Raw genomic sequence first — 17,426 nt, 5'->3', positions numbered from 1 at the left:
AGAGTAATGTGGAAAGTTGAGGGCAGCCCACTTGTTGGCATGGCTGTATGGCAGGAGCTGAGTCCACTGCTCTGCTACCAGCTCTGACCCGATATGCCAGGGCTGTTCTCAGCTCCAGCCCTTTTATTTTGACAATAAGCATATGGCAAGTGAGCTAGTGAAATTGTAGCTGGGCTTCGAGTCTTTGCTGTCGCGCCTGTAGCCAGCAGCGCCATTTCAGCAGAATTCTAAGACTGTTGTGTAGTGGTTTGCCCTGCGGTCTGCTGGATTTTAACCTTGCCCAAAGCCTCCCTCTGGGTCAATGCTCCAGTTGCTTGGTGTCTCCTTTCTTCTTCTCAAAATCAAGTCTATTTCATGATTTTCTTTTTCTTTTTAAAAGAGACTTGCATATTTTCATTGTATGTGTATGGATACCTTGCCTACATGTAAATATGTACACAGCACACATTCTTGATGTCTACAGAGGTCAGAAGAGGGGCTGGGATCCCCTGGAGTGAGAGTTAAGGATGGTTGTGAGCTACCGTGTGGGTGCTGGGAGCTGAGCCCGGTTCTCTGAGGGAGCAGCAAGTGCTCTTCCTCACAGAGCCATGTTGCCAGCCCCTCTCAGAGGTTTCTTGAGAACACTAAATAAAATTCTCTGCACGAACATCTTAGCCCACTGCCTAGTGTAACTTCAGCTCATGGTCAACTAGCTCTTGGATCACCAGATGCTCTTAGTTCAAGAGTAAAGAAAATCAAAGTGGTTTGTCCAGACCACAGAGCTCAAAAGCAACAGAGCCCAAAGGGTAACCACACCTCTCATTGGCTCTGTCTTGCCCAAGCTCATGGTTCTTCAGTAGCAAGTGAACCGGACCATCTCTCTTGGCAGCAGCAAAGTCGGAGAGCAGTGTGTACTGCCAGGAGAAGATCTACTCTTTCCTTCGGAGGCCAAAACCTCGAGGAACGGGGTCTGGGTGGGCCAGCCCCTGAATGAAGGTGACTCTCAGTGTCCCTTTCTCCCTGGACAGCAAGCCCATGGGCAGCTGCATTCCTGGGCCCCTGAAGGGAAAGTCGTAAACTTGGGTCCTCTTGAGCAGGCATCCAACACTCCCTCAGTACCTCCCGGAGGTGTCCGCACATCGTAAAGCATTTCTGCTTGGCGTGGCAGCTGCTTTAACTTTGCCAAAGGTTCAGAAACAACAAGACACGCGGGCCGGCTAGCTATGCCTGTGCAACTCAACGGAATTTCAACCTCTGAGGTCTCCATCAGAAAATATTCTGAGCCATTTCCCCAGGCCAATACAAACAGGCTTCGAGGAGAAGTGGTCCAAGCATTCCTACCTACTTCAAACAGGCAAGAGCTCCCGCCCCTGCTTTGGGCACCAGAAAAGTACAGCATGTATTGTACACAGCACAAACAGCGCAGCGAGGTGGGCAGAACGGTTTGGTGGGGGAAATGTTCATGAGAACATTGAAATAGATGAGCAGGGCGCTGCCTTCAGAGGTAGCGGCCAGGGTCCCTGGCAGAAGGTTCAGAGCCGGACGTGGTCAGCATGGCTCTTTACTTCTCCGGATACAGGCACTCCAGTGGAGAGACAGGGTGCTTAGCCAGCGTTTGTGGTAAGTTTTATAAATTCCCATCTGTGTGCACAAAGTAGGCAATTCTCTGCCACAGGGCCTGTGGGTCAGGGATGGACATTGTCTGTGTGAAATCAGGTGCCAATAGAGCCAAGCAAGAGCTGGAAGCAGTGGTTCTGATTCCATGCAGGATGTGGAGAAGTGACTGATGGGGGAGAGAGAACTCCAAGCGTGGCAAAGAATAGCTGTATCCAAACACTCCTCTTCCCACTCTCTAACTCTGCAGCTTCAGCTGAGCTCCCTGTCCCCCTTGAACTTGATATTTTCATATGAAGAGTTAGATTGGTCCAATAAGGAACTGCATGCACACACTTCACACTTTGCTTGTGACCAGCACACGAGAGACACACATATAGTGTCTTAATGAGTGAGCAAACTAATGATCAGGCGTGTTAAAATGGAAACCAAAGTTCTGACGGGGCATTTATGGGGGCAATTACTAAGAGCAGGCTCGCTTAAAGCCTCGGTAGATATCGTCTATGAGTTTCTGAGCATACGGATGAAGCCAGGAGATATCATCTGAGAGCCAACAACTGGGTTATGGCACTCTGCAACGAAAACCTCCCGAGCCCGCCAGGTGGTGGCGGCGGTGCACACCTTTAATCCCAGTACTTGGAAGGTAAAGACAGGTGAATCTCTGAGTTCAAGGCCAGCCTGGTCTACAGAAGTGAGTTCCAGGACAGCCAAGGGTACACAGAAAAACCATCTAAAACAAACAAACCCTCTCAAGTCCTCCCTGGGCTGAGAATAAAAATCTCCTGACTATGGCATTAGCATACAGTTGCCTCCTCTGGATGAACCTGACTGGACTTAGGATGACTTTGACAGAGAAAGAGCGACAGAAGGGACCACGTGCTTCCCACTTCTGGACATTCTGGCCTCGGAGCTTCTGTCTAGTTAGCTGGGGTATAGAAAAGAAGGAAAGAAGGGAGGAAGGAAGGAAGGAAGGAAGGAAGGAAGGGAGGGAGGGAGGGAGGGAGGGAGGAAGGGAGGAAGGGAGGAAGGAAGGAAGGAAGGAAGGAAGGAAGGGAGGGAGGGAGGGAGGGAGGGAGGAGGGAAGGAAAGGAGGGAGGAGGGAAGGAAGATGATTTTTAAAAAGTCACAGTGGTCGGTCTGCCCTTGGGAATGGGATAAGGTTTATAATAATGAGAGAGGCAGGGGAGCAAGGACTTCACTCTGGTCTCATTACTTTTGGGTCCATGTACGTTTGTGTGCATTTGCTGGTGTCCGAAGGTGGAAACTCAGACCATCCATCTCCTGCCTTTTAATCTGCTCCTGTGTTTTCACGGTACTTAGAAGCAAGCCTCGGACACGCTGCAGCTGTGCTCCTCGCTAAGCTACAAGCTACACATGCCCGGTCTTTGGCAGCCCATGCTGGCCTCAAGCACCAGGTGCTCCTGCCCTGCCCTCCAGAATCTTGGGGATGTAGGTGTGTACCCCCACACCCCACTAACCTTTCTTGCTTTTTAAGATCTGCACTTTAGCTATGATTTTCTTCTAAAGCTGCTCCCGCCACTTCCCACACTTTTCATACGTCGTCTTCGTTGCTCCCTCCTGTCAGAACACTTCAACACTGCTAACACTTTCTTCTTTGCTGCACGAGTTATGTGGAAGAATATCCTTAACATGAATATGTATGGCTTTCCTACATGCCTTTTTGATATCGATTTCTCACAGTCCTATTGATGTTAGGGAATGTGCTCTCTAATTTCCCGTGTTTTAATTTTTGGAAAATTGAGAGAATATGGTCTATCTCAATGATGCGTGATGTAAAAGATACTCACCTGCAACCGGACCAGAGTACCGCTCCTCAGAATCACATCTTCTTCTCCAGGGCCGGCTTCATGTCGCTCCATCATTACAGAGGTGCTCAGTTCTCTGGCTGGAAAGGTAGATCTGCCCCATGCCCTGCATCCCTGCTTTTGCTCCTGCATCTTTTTCTAGGCTTCCATGAACATTCAAAATGCTTACATCCTTTTGACCAACCGGCAGGACTTGTACCATTAGGAAGTAACTTGTTCCATTTTGGGGGCTGCTATCTTCTCTGAAACCTGTTTACTGTATTAACATGTCCATTTGGTTGGGAACAGTGTGCCTATCTGTTACTGGTCTCAACCTTAACCTATTGGTGTCAGAATTCACCATATATTTCTGTGGTCAGTATAAAGTTGCCTTTGAATGTAAGTACTTAGACATTTATATGTCATTGATCCTGTTGATTTTTTAATGTGATTGAGTTTTGAAATTTTTTTTATTTTTCATCTATTCTTTCTTTTCATTTCCCTGTCTTCCTTCAAATTAATAAGCTTTATGATACTTTTTTCTATATTGTCTTAGTATATTTGTTATCCCTATGATTAAAAGAATTTCTTAGGATTTGCAGCAAATTTATTCCAGTCTAGTTTTAAATGATTTTATGGTATATGACACAACATAAGACTCTTAGAAAAGAATACTCTGTTTCCTTACAGCCATCAACAGTTTTACTGTGGTGTAAACCAAACAGCCTCTTAGAACCCACTGGCCTCCAAAGAGACTTTGCTAGTAAGGAAAATGGTCTTCCTTCTCGCAGACGGTTTCCACAGCCGATGTCCCTGAGTCTCTTCAGCTCATCTACAGTCCCATCTCGCGACATTCACTGCTTTCATACTTTAGCCCCTCCCATTTTTCTTCCTCTTTTTCCAGGATAGATTTGCTGGTAAGTAACTCTTTTACATTTTGAATGCCTGGGGAGTCCTTTAGCTTATTTCTCGTTCATAATATTTGGTACTCTCTATACAATATTTCTTTTTCTGACTTTTTTTTTCCATACTGGGAATTGAACTCATCATCCTGCATAGTCCAGGCAAAAACTCTGCTCTTGAGCCACGGAGTAGCACCGCAACTCTGGTTTTTTGTTTGTTTTGCTTTGTTTTGTTTTTTCGAGACAGGGTTTCTCTGTGAAGCTTTGGTGCCTGTCCTGGAACTCGCTCTGTAGACCAGGCAGGCCTCAAACTCACAGAGATCCACCTGCCTCTGCCTCCTGAGTGCTGGGATTAAAGGCGTGCGCCACCGCCACCCGGCGACTTTTTCTGTTTTTATTGTGAGACGGGGTATCACAAAATTACTCTGGCTGGTCTCAAACTCGCCATGTGGTTCAGGCAGGTCTTGAACTTGTGATCTGCCTACCTCATCAGTCGGACAGCAAAGCTTACAGACCTGTGCCATCATATCTGGCTTCCGCTTGTGTAGTGAGGAGGTAAGCAGGCCTGCTTTTCATCCCACCTGGCTCCCGCACACCTAGCTTTACACCCAAAATAACAACACACAAATTATATTTATTTAAAAACTGCTTGGCCCATTAGCTCTAGCCTCTTACTGGCTAACTCTCACATCTTGATTAACCCATTTCTATTAATGTGTGTAGCACCATGAGGTGATGGCTTACCAGGAAGATTCTAACCTATGTCCATCTTAGGCCGGAGCTTCATTGCGTATGACTCACTTCCCTTCTTCCCAGCATTCTGTTCTGTCTACTCCACCCACCCATGTTCTGACGTATCAGGTCAAGCAGTTTTTTTATTAATTAACCAATGAAAGCTACACACTTGTTTGTTTTCTCTTTTTAACAGATTTTAAGCAAATTAAGTAGCTTGGTGTAATTGCCGCTGTGCCTCTTGTGCTAAGATGCACCTTTGTATAGTTCTTAGAAAACCCAAGAGAACCAAGTTGTGGCTCTTCTCTGGTTTCTGTGGGGCATAAACTGGGCAGTGGCTTAACTGGGTGGACCTGGCTTGCTTCTTACCTGAGCCTTTGAGCAAGAGATGCTACCCATCCAGCGGTTATCTGAAGGCTTCCTCAGGGTAGCACGACTCTCTGGCAGGTTGGTGCTGGCTGACCAAGATGCCTCTGTTCTTGGAGATCTGTCCCCAGAGATGCCTGAGTTTCCTCACATGGTGGCCACCTTCTCTCAGACAACGCAGGGTCTACAGCAGAAGGGGTTATGTCGCCCAGCGTCTTTTCCACACTCTGTGGCACTACAGACCAGTTCAGACCTGGTCTGAGAGGAGATTATCCAAGTGCAAGAATGCCAGGGGAGGAGGGTCTTTGGTGGCCTTCTTGGATGCAAGTGACTTAGATGAGGGTGATGGGGATGGAGAAAATTGGTCGGATTGGACATATAAGTGGGGCTGACAGAATTAAGTGTCAGGGCATAAATGAGTTTTGGAGAAAAAGAGGAACCAAGAATGATGACAAGAGTCGGCTCTGGATCAGTGAAAGGGTGAATATTATTCCCTGGGATGGTACTGACCCTGGAAGAGTTTCAGCTTTTGATACGCTAAGGAGAAACAGCAGGTACGCAGCTGGCCTTGGAAGCCCCAAGTCCAGGAGATGAGCTATAAATAGCATTAAGGCTCTGAAGAGAAATGGGAAACCCAAATCATGAGTTAAACTGAAAGGAAAAACGGCTCATGGGACATTCTTCAAGAACCTGGAAAGGGGAAATCAGGGATGCACTCCAGCCCAGGAGTCAAAGTCTCTGAAGGAGGAAGAAACAGCAGAATGAGCCTGTGGGGTGGCAGGCAGCATGGAGACTAAGTGAACTTGACCAGGGCTGGTCCAGGGTGTGGCAGGTCCTCAGGAGAGACTGGCAGGGACAGGCGTGGTGGTGTGTGCTGTGATCCCAGCGCTCGGGAAACGGAGGCAGACAAGCAATGGTTAAATGTCACCCTCATGACATGGTGAGCTCACAGTCAGCCTGGGATACATGAGACTCTGGAAAGACAAAGCGGGGGTTGGATTATATAGAATAGAGGATCAAGGAAATGGAACAGAAGCTAAACGGAGAAAAAGAAGCCCAAACCTAGAGCACTTTGCTTCAAAATGGAAGAAAACAGCAGCCTGTATGCCAGTAGAGCTATTGTTACCGTCTTCATTTAGACTTGCTTAGCTGTGATCTCCACTGTTCAAACATGGATTCGTCATCCTGGTGCCTTTGTTCCCATCTCTTTATACAATGTTTCTTGTCTCTCTCATAAAGGATTAACACAGAACTCGATCTGCTACCCTTTGCTCTCCTCTGCCTTCCAAACTTTGATGCTGAGAGTTTTAGATGTTTCTGTGTTTGTTTGTTTTTCCCCTCAGACAGGGTCTCACTACACAACTCTGGCTGACCAAAAACTCTCTGTGTAGACCAGGATGCCCTTTAACTCGTAGAGATCTGCCTGCCTCTGCCCCCGAGGGCTGGGACTATGTATGTGAACATCCCTGCTGGCTCTATCTATATCTATCCTTCCAGCTGTAAAAAGCTTGCCTAGACCTCAATCTCTTGCTCCCTCAATTTTCCTTTTATTACCCTTGTCCTTTGAGTTTGGGCCGTTAACACTCTTCCTCTCCACCCACTCTGGCTTTTTCTCCATCCACACCTAACACTGATCTCCTTTGCTTGCTAACAGGTTGAATCCAATAGACTAACATTCATCTAGATTGCTGGGGCTCAATGAGTATCACTCATGTCAGGCCCTGTGATATTCTGAAGGTCTCTCATCCAGCTATTTGTGTATTTTCATCCATCCCACGCTTGTTTACCAAGTGCCTGTAACTGGAAATCAGCACCCTAGACTGTGGAGACGCAGTGAGAGGGAGATGACAATGACTGAGAAAGACAGAGAGCACTGCCTGTGTAGGACAGCGGTCACAGGACTCTGGGTGGAGAAAGCGCTACAAAAGGAAGTGAAGTGGGGAGGAGCTGGAACTACAGACACAGACAGTCCCTGTGAGTGCTCAGGGGTTCTGGGACAACACCTGTGTGGAGGAAGGGAGAACATGAAACTGTGTTCAATGAACAGCCTTATACATCTCATGGGCGACCGGAGGAAATTGTCAGAACGGGACTCAAGTGGATTGTTTTTCAGATGGCCACAGCCTCGGCCCCTGCATCCTTTCTTTTTGTTTAGCCTATACATTCCTGTGATGTGACATTTTAGAAGTCCCACCCCCATGCCTCCAGGTCAGTTGTGGCTCATTAAGAAAGCCTCGTTTTATATGTCAGACAGTTTTTAAAATTTCCTTTTGTTATTGTTTTTATTGCGCTATACATTTTTCTCCACTCCCCTTCTGATGTAGGAGGGTCTTCTGTCTATGTGTTACTTTCATTGGTTAATAAAAAAAAACTGTCTTGGCTTTTTGATAGGACAGCAGCTTAGATAGGCAAAGAAGACCAAACAGAATGCTGGGAGAAAGAAAGCAGAGTCAGGCAGATGCCATGATTCTCTGACTCAAGACAGACATAGGTTATGATCTTTCCCGGTAAGCCACCACTTCATGGTGCTACACAGATGATTAGAAATGGGTTAATTAAGGTGTGAGAATTAGCCAACAAGAGGCTAGAACTAATGGGCCAGGCAGTGTTTAAATGAATACAGTTTCCATGTAATTATTTTGGGTGAAAACTAGCCAGAGAGCCGGGGGGGGGGGGGGGGGGATTCAGTCTGCTGCTCTTTTTACATCCTTCCTTCCTCCCCTCTCCCTTCTACCCTTGCCCATGTATGTCAGACAATTTAAATATTAAAAATTGTGGTTGTCACTCACCAAACTCAATACATAAATGTTTAAATCACAAGCATAGTAAGATTAAACAAGTTTCCTCACTACGACATCCAAATAAAAGCTGGGTTGAGGCTCCCTACCCGTCAGATGCTGAAGAAGCTGGAGGATGACTGCACTTGGGAAAGAAGTCATGTTGACCCCCATCTCCTTGATCCCCTGATGAGCCCGAGTCAGCACTGGATGCTTATGATCACCCTGAGGGTAACACACTCAGACAGCAAAGAGCCCAAGTGAGTGAGACCCACACACACACCTTAGGAACAGAACCAGCCTTGGATGGGAGATGCTAGTTCTTCAAACAACTGTGGGGAGAAGCCTTTAGGTCTTCTATAACACTATTCACTTCTAAAACACTCTGTGAGCCTTTCCTAGTTCGTAGTCTGTCTGCCACTGAAGCACAGAGTGCCCTAACTCAACCTAGGGTTCGTTGGAAGGACCCCTCCTGTGGTAGTTTGGATGTAATTGACCCCCATACACTCAAAGGAAGTGTAACTTTGTTGGAGCTGGCATGGCCTTGTTGGAGGAAGTATGTCCTTGTGGGGGTGGGCTTTGAGGTTTCCTTTGCTCAAGAGATGCCCAGTGTCTCAGTTTACTCCCTGTTGCCTTTGGATCAAGATGCAGGACTCTCAGCTCCTTATCCAGCAATGTCTGTTTGCACGCTGCTATGCCCCACCATGACGGTAATGGACTAAACCTCTGAAACTGTAAGCCAGCCCAATTAAATGTTTTCCTTTATAAGAGTTGCTGTGGTCATGGTGTCTCTTCACAGCTATAGGAATACTAAGCAAGACAGCTCCGCAGCCTTCTGTTTGGCCTGAGATGAGAGGTGGGCAAGGCAGAGGTCCTCCCTCCCTGATGAGGGATCTGGTACCTAAGCCATTACTTCATAGGAGGGTTATGCACTGTTGATCAGGCTGGTGGAGGGGACAGAGGACAAGCTCCTTCTTCTCCACCACACTGATTTTACAGCTGTCTCAGTGAGGAGAAAGTTCTTGACGATATTGTGGGGATGGCGTTGGAGCAGTAAGATGGGGGGCAGGGTGAGGCCAGGAGCAAGACTGGTCCTTTAAACAACACTTTAAACTTTTTCCACTCCTACAAAGCAAGCTCTAATGTCAGAAGTCCGTGTCTCATAATAAAACTGCTCTTGAGTGCTTGCTGGCCTGGAACCGTATCTCCTTCGGGCCTCAATCACTGTACCTTGAAAGAGCTTTAAACATTGCTTTGAAGAAAGCCATTATAGCAGGCAGTTAAAGGCAACTCCATTAACTGGGTGCCTACTGTTTGCTTACCTTTGAAATGCATTCAGTCCTGCCAACTCTAATTCTTACCACTAGGGGCTCTGTAAGGTGACAGGACCCCAGAGAAGGAGAGTGATACAGAGGTCTGTAACTTCCTACCAGAAACAAGGCAACCCTGGACAGCACACATGCACCAGTGGTTCTACAGGCTCTGGAAGCCGGTCGCTACTATGTAGCATAGTACCTTAAACTAGGTGATTTATACCCTGAAACTTGCTCTCACAGTTTCAGAATCAGAAAAGGCCAAGACGGAAGTGCCTTTAGACTTGGTGTCTGGTGAAGGTCTGTGTGAGGGTGCCCTTATTTCCTCTTTGTGTGGCAGTGGGACGAACCCTATCTCTTCACACTGTAGGAGCACAGAGAAGGCTAAGCAGGCTACCCCATACTATTGTACAAGGACATTAATCTCATTCACAAAGATGGAGCTCCTGTGGCGTGACCACCCCCAAAACCTCTACTTCTCACTGCATTGCACTGAGGAGTAAGTCCCCAAATGAACATTGGAGGGACACGAATGTTCAAACCGTGGCAGGCAGCTTGACAGTTCCCTGTGGCCACTCCCCCAGGAGTGTAAGGATGGTGAACCTTCCAGGACGGGGAGGCCACAGATGAGCTGAGCTATGATGTTTCCTCAGCTTGTTGTTTCAACAGCATGTTCAGATGTGGCACAAAGAGGGAGACCACAAAGAGGGGGTGCTACATAGTAGTGACCGGCTTCCAGAGCCTTCCCAGTCAAGGTGGTAAAGTTGGGAGTTCAGGGAGTTACAGAGAACTAGAGTTTGTGTAACATGATTCAATACCAGAGAAAGGTGTGCAGAAGTCTAGAGACTGGCAGAGGGCTTTTGGTGTCCAAGCAGAATACTGATGTGGGATTCCCCTCTGTATGCTATGGATATGTTTTATCACCATTGGTTAATAAAGACACTTCTTTGACCTATGGCAGGACAGAATAGAGCTAGGCAGGAAAACTAAACTGAATGCAGGGAGAAAGAAGGTGGAGTCAGGCAGAGGCCATGCAGCTGCTGAAGGAGAAAGACACTGGAACCTTACCTTACAATACACATATTAGTAGAAATGGGTCAATTTAAGATGTAAGAGCTAGCTAGGAATATGCCTGAGCCATTGGTCAAACAGTGTTGTATTTAATATAGTGATTATTTGGGTCTGGGCAGCCGGGAAATGAGTACGCAGTCAGATGGTGTATGTGTGTGAAGAAGCTTTCCAAGGCTAAAGAGAGACTCACAGAAGGTTAGAGGGAGACAGCACTGTAACAATCAGTCAGAGCAGAAACCTCACGTAGCGTAGGGCACTGGCTGGAGCACTGGAAGGGTCTTACTGTAGCTTCTGAACAACTGATTATGGACAAACGTTGTTCTCGTCTAACATAAATCTAAAACTGCAAAGCAAGACCTCCAAGGATTAGACAACACTGTAATCATTTGGTTCCAGAATAAATTCAAACAATTGATAGGATTGCAAAAATATCTAACAACAAGGAAAGTAAAACTGATAGAATTTAGCATCAAATTAAAAACCATCAGCTGTGTAGAAGGGCAGGGAAAAGAGACCCATGCGAGTGCACGGATGTCAGAGACCCGCGTGAGTGCACGGATGTCAGAGACGTGCGTGAGTGCACAGATGTCAGAGACCCGTGTGAGTGCACGGATGTCAGAGACGTGCGTGAGTGCACGGATGTCAGAGGCGTGCGTGAGTGCACGGATGGCAGAGACATGCGTGAGTGCACGGATTCCAGAGACCCGTGTGAGTGCACGGATTTCAGAGTTAATACTAAAATCAGCTACTATAAAATCACTGTTTAAAAACTAAAAATGTTGAGTCAAAAACATGGAAGATGTAAAAGAGACAAAATAAAGCACCTATAGATAAAAACAAACAAACAAAAAGCCCTACAAGCCCCCAAATGAGAAAAGCAGTGGTTAGGATTGATGGCAGGGCAGACATTACAGAAGGGAAGATCAGATAAAAAAGATATGACAAGAGAAGCCATGCCATGTGAAAAACAGAGAGAAAAAAGTACAGTAGAGACTGGGGGTTGGGAAGATGGTTCACAATTAAGAGCACAAACTGCTCTTGCAGAGAACAAGTTTGATTCCCAGCACCCACATTGGGCAGCTTGCAACCACCTGTTACTGCCGCTCCAGGGGAAGCCGGTGCCTCTTTTGGTCCCCGAGGACAACGTCTGCAAACAATGATGGGTTAGAAGCTGCCTCCTTGTAACCTTAAGAAGGAGAATCAGAATAAGAGAAAAAGAGGAAGAACTTTGTTGAAGAACACAGAATATGAAGGATGTCTGGGAACTGTGGGGAAAGGCCACACCTATGGAGAGCAATTCAAGGAGCCGGCGAGATGGTTCCAGGATGACAGCCCCAGGCTGGTCCCATGAGTCCGCATGGTGATAGGAGACAACATATTCTTACAAGTTGTCCTCTGATCTCCACAGAAATCTTTCACCAGCAACCTTAAAAACCAGCAAAGCAAAGGAAGATCTATTTCAGATCCTGAGGAGAGTGACAGAAGCTAGGGTAGTTCCTGTCACCATGCCAGCACTGCAGAAGATACTTGTAGGAATGCTGCATCAGGGGGAAGGGAAACAGTCTCAATCATGAGTGTTCCTTAAAACACTGACAAACACAAAGCCAACATCACCCTGCTACCAAAACCGGATCAAGACACAACTGGAAAAGGAGAACTTAAGACCAGTTTCCTTGATGAATCTAGACAAAAAACTTCTCAATAAAATTCTTGCCAACAGAATTTCAAAAACAGTAAAAATGCCATTCACCATGACCAAAGTGGTATTAGTCCAGGGACACAAGGCTATTTCAACATATACAGATGAGTAAGGATAACACAGCACATGATTAGGCCTAAGGATGAGGTTCCATCCCAAACACCAGAAGAGAAATCTCAGCAGACACCAGTAAGAATACGAGGAGAAGCAGCCTTTTCCATTACTGTCTCCTGCATTCACTGTGGACACCAGTGTGCAGGTTTCTCAAAAATCTAAGCACTAGCTGTCTCACGCTTGCCCGAAGGACCCCAAGTCAGCACGTCCCAGAAACACCTGAACACACGTGGTTACTGTAGCACTGTTCAAATTGCTTGAGAATGGCCCCAGTTTAGACATCCTCAAAGGGATGAGTAGATAAAGAAAACGTGGTGCATGCAAACATGACTTTTATTCCTGTGCAAAGAGAAAGGAGATGACGTTTGCAAGGAAACCAGATGGAGCGGGAAGCTATTAAGTTAAGTAAAGTGAGCCACACTCACAAACATGTTTTTTTTTTCTCACACGGGAAACATAGATTTAAAACTGTATGTGTGCACATGCATGCATGTGTGTGTGTACGTGTGTATGTGGTGTGTGTATGTGCATATGCGTGTGTGTACGTGTGTGTGTATGTGTGTGAGAGAGAGACTTCCACTGAAAGAAGAAATATGATTTTAACAAAAAAGACTCAACTAACCCTGGACTCCAGATGTGCAAGTTACAACAACGTCGCAAAAGATCACACGTTCCTCTGAAAACCACTCATCCCATAGTAATGGCTCCCAACAAGAGCGACCTGGAGGAACTTCCAGCCAAAGAATTTAAAAGAATGAGCTTGGTTTAAACAACTCAAAGCAGGCATAAACATACTCGAAGAGGACCAAAACCAAGAACTGAACAAAATAAGGAAGGCAATTGATGGAACTTTCTCTGAAAAGCAACTCTCAACAAATACAGGAAAAATGAAACAACTTCCTGTATTCTGCATGACCACAATGGAATATAGCAAGGAACCACCAGGAATAGACACCATGGAAAGAATATAAGCTCACTAAGCACACTACTAAATGGTAACGGGATGAATGCATGTGTTTCTTTCATTGCATCACCATATACAGGTTGCCCAGGCATGTTCCAGCGTTGCCAGGGCATAAATTTCATTTTTTTCACGTTCATTTAGAGAGAGAGAGAGACTGAGAGATCAAGGAAGAGAGAGAGAGAGAGCAAGTGAGAGAGACTGAGAGATCAAGGAAGAGAGAGAGAGCAAGTGAGAGAGACTGAGAAAGAGAGAGACCGAGAGAGCTAGTGGGAGAGACCAAGAGAGAGAGTGTGTGCATGAGAGAGAGAGAGAGAGAGAGAGAGAGAGAGAGAGAGAGAGAGAGAGAGAGAGAGAATACACATGGGTGAGTGGGTGGGTACAGGCTTGTGGACACCAACAGACAACTTGCAGGAGTCAATTCTCTTCTGCTATGTGGGTCCCAGGCCCAGGGATCAACTCAGGTCATCAGGTGTGATAGCAAGTGCTTGTTGAATTGGATTAAGCCTGTAGTTAATCTGAGAGAGTAGTAAGGTTGACATTTTTACTACCCCGAGTCTTCTAATCCACGGATGTGGTAGGACCCTCCATGTACTTAGGCATTGGTTTTTCTCATGTATGTTATAATTTTATACTAACTTAAACAGTATTCTTTCAGAGCATTGTTCATTTTGTGCTGCTTGCTGTTACGCATATTTTTATGCATAGCTGGTCTATTCAGTGACCTTCAGAATTTACGTGCAGTTTGTCTGCAGGCTCTAGGTTTACTATGAACATGGCTTTGTTTTTCAGATAGTAATGACGTTCTTCTTTGGAAAGCAGTCAGCTCTATTCACACACCTTTCTGCACCGTTTAAAACACAGCACAATACACAGAAGAAGTGTGAGAACAGACAACCTTGCCAGTGCCTATTCTTAGGAAGTTTTCAATATATTGTCTTTATGTACAATGATTGTCAGTTTTTTAAAAATTAAAACAAATACTGCATCTAATTAAGTAGATTATCTTCTGTTCTTAACAGTATATTTTCACATGTGTGAATGGTGTGTGGTATTTGTGTGTGTATGTATGTGCATGTGTGGTGTGTGTGTGCATGTTTGTGTGTATGTACATATGCGTTTGTGTGTCTGTGCATGCATGCATGTGTGACAGTTTGATGCTGGGTGTCTTCCCTGAGGCCCTCCACCTTCTGTCTAGAGGTAGGGTCTCTCACTTGAGCCCAGACCTCACTGACCTGGTAAGCATGGCTAGCCAGTTTGTTCCAGGGATCCTGTGAACACCTCCTGGGAGCTGAGATTACAGAGTGGCTGGCATGCTTGCCCATCTACAAAGAGTGTTTTTAGGGATCATGGACATGTGGTGACGCCATTAAAATGGCTTCTGTGTCAGTTTAGGCGAAGCAGTGGTCTTCTCCTCTGACAGTATGATGGACCACAGTGATTATTTGATAGGAAGCTACACTTTCACTACTGGAACAGGTCCAATTGCTCGTGAGTCATTGTCATCTTGCTCTTTTACTGACTCCAAACAGCTAATTTGTTGTTTTGGCCTCTGTGTCCTTTTGACAGATTAATCTGTAATTTTCCTTCCTGTGCAGATTAGTTTTTTTGTGTGTGTCCAAGTTACAATCATTTCATTTAAAAAAATAGCAAATATTTTCTCTTCCTTAATGTATACAATGATTATATAAAAATGGTGTCATCCCTCCCCTCAAATCTGGGGCCAATTAACTTGGGAGAAAGTACTCTATGCCTGAAGAGTGTTTTGTGTGGACATTGTTAGCTACAGCAAATTAACAGGTATAAGATGATTTCAAGGTTTTCTATTTCTTCTTATGTCAGCTTTTATAAATTTTAAAAACCTTTGAAATATTGTTCATAATATGGTATAATTAACTTTCAACATTTGTAGGATATGGTCTGATATCCTCCTTTTCGTTTTGAGTAGCCAATTTGCCCTCTCCCTTTCTCCTTTCCTTCTTCCTTCCCTCTCCTTTTCTCTCTCTCTTCATCTTTCTTTTCTCAGACTCCCCAGCATCTACTGCATTATCCTTCTATGTGTTCTTTGGTGATTTCATACCTGTATATAGTTCATTCTGCTTCCATCCACACCCTCACTCTCTTTAACCTCCCTCCCATCTCTGTCAGTCCCTCTCGTTCCTACAGGCCCCATCCTACATTCACAGATTCTTGTTCTGTAGCCCACGGGTTTTAACCATGATCACGTATGTGGCCAGTTAGGAGCTATCCATTGGAGCCTAGCGGGCTCACTGACACACACCTGTCAACAATGACTCTTCCTCCTCCAGAATCCAGCAGAAGCTGACAGTTCAGTACAGGCCCCATGAGCTGTGACTTGATCTTGTGATTGACCATAAACAGTCCCTGCCTTGTGTGGACCCAATGCAGTCACTGCCGAGCTTCCATGATTGCAGTGGCCATGCCAGGCCCCGGAGGCAATGCTGCTCAGTCTCTGTCTTCCAGTTCTCACACGCTTTCCATTCCTTCTTCCTTGATGCTCCCTAACAGTTAGAGGGGGTGGTACTTGGGGCTGAATACTCAGATGTCACTCTCAGCATCCTGAGAAGCTACCAGTCTATAGTGACTGCCATCCACTGCAAAGAGAGGGTCCTTTAAGGCCGAGAACAGCATTTGTCTATGAGTATAAACACAAATATTTAGAACGTAGGCTGAGTCAAGTCAGTTTAGCTAAACAGTGGTGGTGAGTTCCCTGGCCAGAACCCATGACCCCCAAGGATGGGGTTCTGACTGCATTGACAGTACTGGGCACATATGCCTGCCTCCAATCTAACACAAGAGAATCAATTCTTGTACAAGAGCTGACTTTCTGAAATGTTTTAAGAGATGTCTAAGGCAGACTGGCTTTCTTAAAAATGTTTCTATTTCACTAACTTCTCTTCAGCTTTATTATTTTCCTCTAGTTTCTTTAGATGGACTTCTGCTGTTTTTTCTCTCCGGGGGCAAATAACTTGATTTTGAGCTTTATTCTTTTAGATATCTTAAAATATAAGCACTTAAGACTATAAATTTTCTTCAGAGACTTAACCATATCCCCATATTTTGATGTCGTATTTTCAATATCATTTAAAGATATTTTTCAGTTTCCACTGAGAATTTTTTCTTTGACCTATTTAAAAGTATATTGCTTCATTTCCAAGCATTTTCGGAATTTCTAGTTCTTTCGTTATTGATTTCCAGCTTCATTCTTCTGTGGTCAGAGAACAGATTTTGAGTAATATCAATCTTTTGAAATTTGTTTTGACTTCTTTTCTGGCCAGCATAAATGTTCCACGCGTATCTGGAAAGAACAAGAATTCTTGTGTGCACAGTGTTTGGTGACAGCCGGGTATCACATTTGTTATCTATGCTTTGTAGATCTCAGACACATTTCCGGGGCTTCCCCCTGCTTGTGTATTTTCTTGAGATACATGTGACAAAGTCCCCCACTGCAAATGGATGTGCCTCCAGGTCTTTCTAGTTCTGTCAGTTTTTGTTTAATATATTTTGAGCGTGTTTTTGTGCCCACACACATTGAGAATTCACCATCTTCATGGAGAATCAATTCTGCTGTTTTGAAAACATCATCTGATCTCAATGGTGCTTTCGCAGGGAGTCTACCTGGCTTTTGGTCAACGGTAGCCGCTTGCTTTGGGGACAGTGTTTGGCGTGGCATGTCTTCTCTCATCTTTTAACTTTAATTTATTCTGTACTCTTACAGTTAATATACACATCACTCAACCTGTGTTGTTTTGTTTTGTAATCTAGTTTAATAACCACAGACCTTACTCAATCCATCCCCACTCACTGAGATAATGAGTGCATTGGGATTTTTAGCGAACCTCCGGTTATTTTCTATTTGCATAAAGGAGATGATGGCACTAGTCTCTTTTCTCTGCATTCTTCATCCCCCTCTCTCTAGCTGTCCTTCCTACTTCCCTGGTTGCTCCATATCTCAATGTTCTTTGCTGGGTCTTTCTTTCCCCAGAGTTCTTTTCCTGGGTCCTCACAGCCATTTCTCTTTGACTCACTCTTCACACGACCTCGTCTGTCCTTGAGACTTGTGACAGGCTGC

Source organism: Alexandromys fortis, unplaced genomic scaffold, assembly GCF_014885135.2.
Source record: "Alexandromys fortis isolate MF-2015 unplaced genomic scaffold, M_Fortis_MF-2015_v1.1 scaffold_29, whole genome shotgun sequence".
Classification (NCBI taxonomy): domain Eukaryota; kingdom Metazoa; phylum Chordata; class Mammalia; order Rodentia; family Cricetidae; genus Alexandromys; species Alexandromys fortis.
This window is presented reverse-complemented; position numbering follows the sequence as displayed.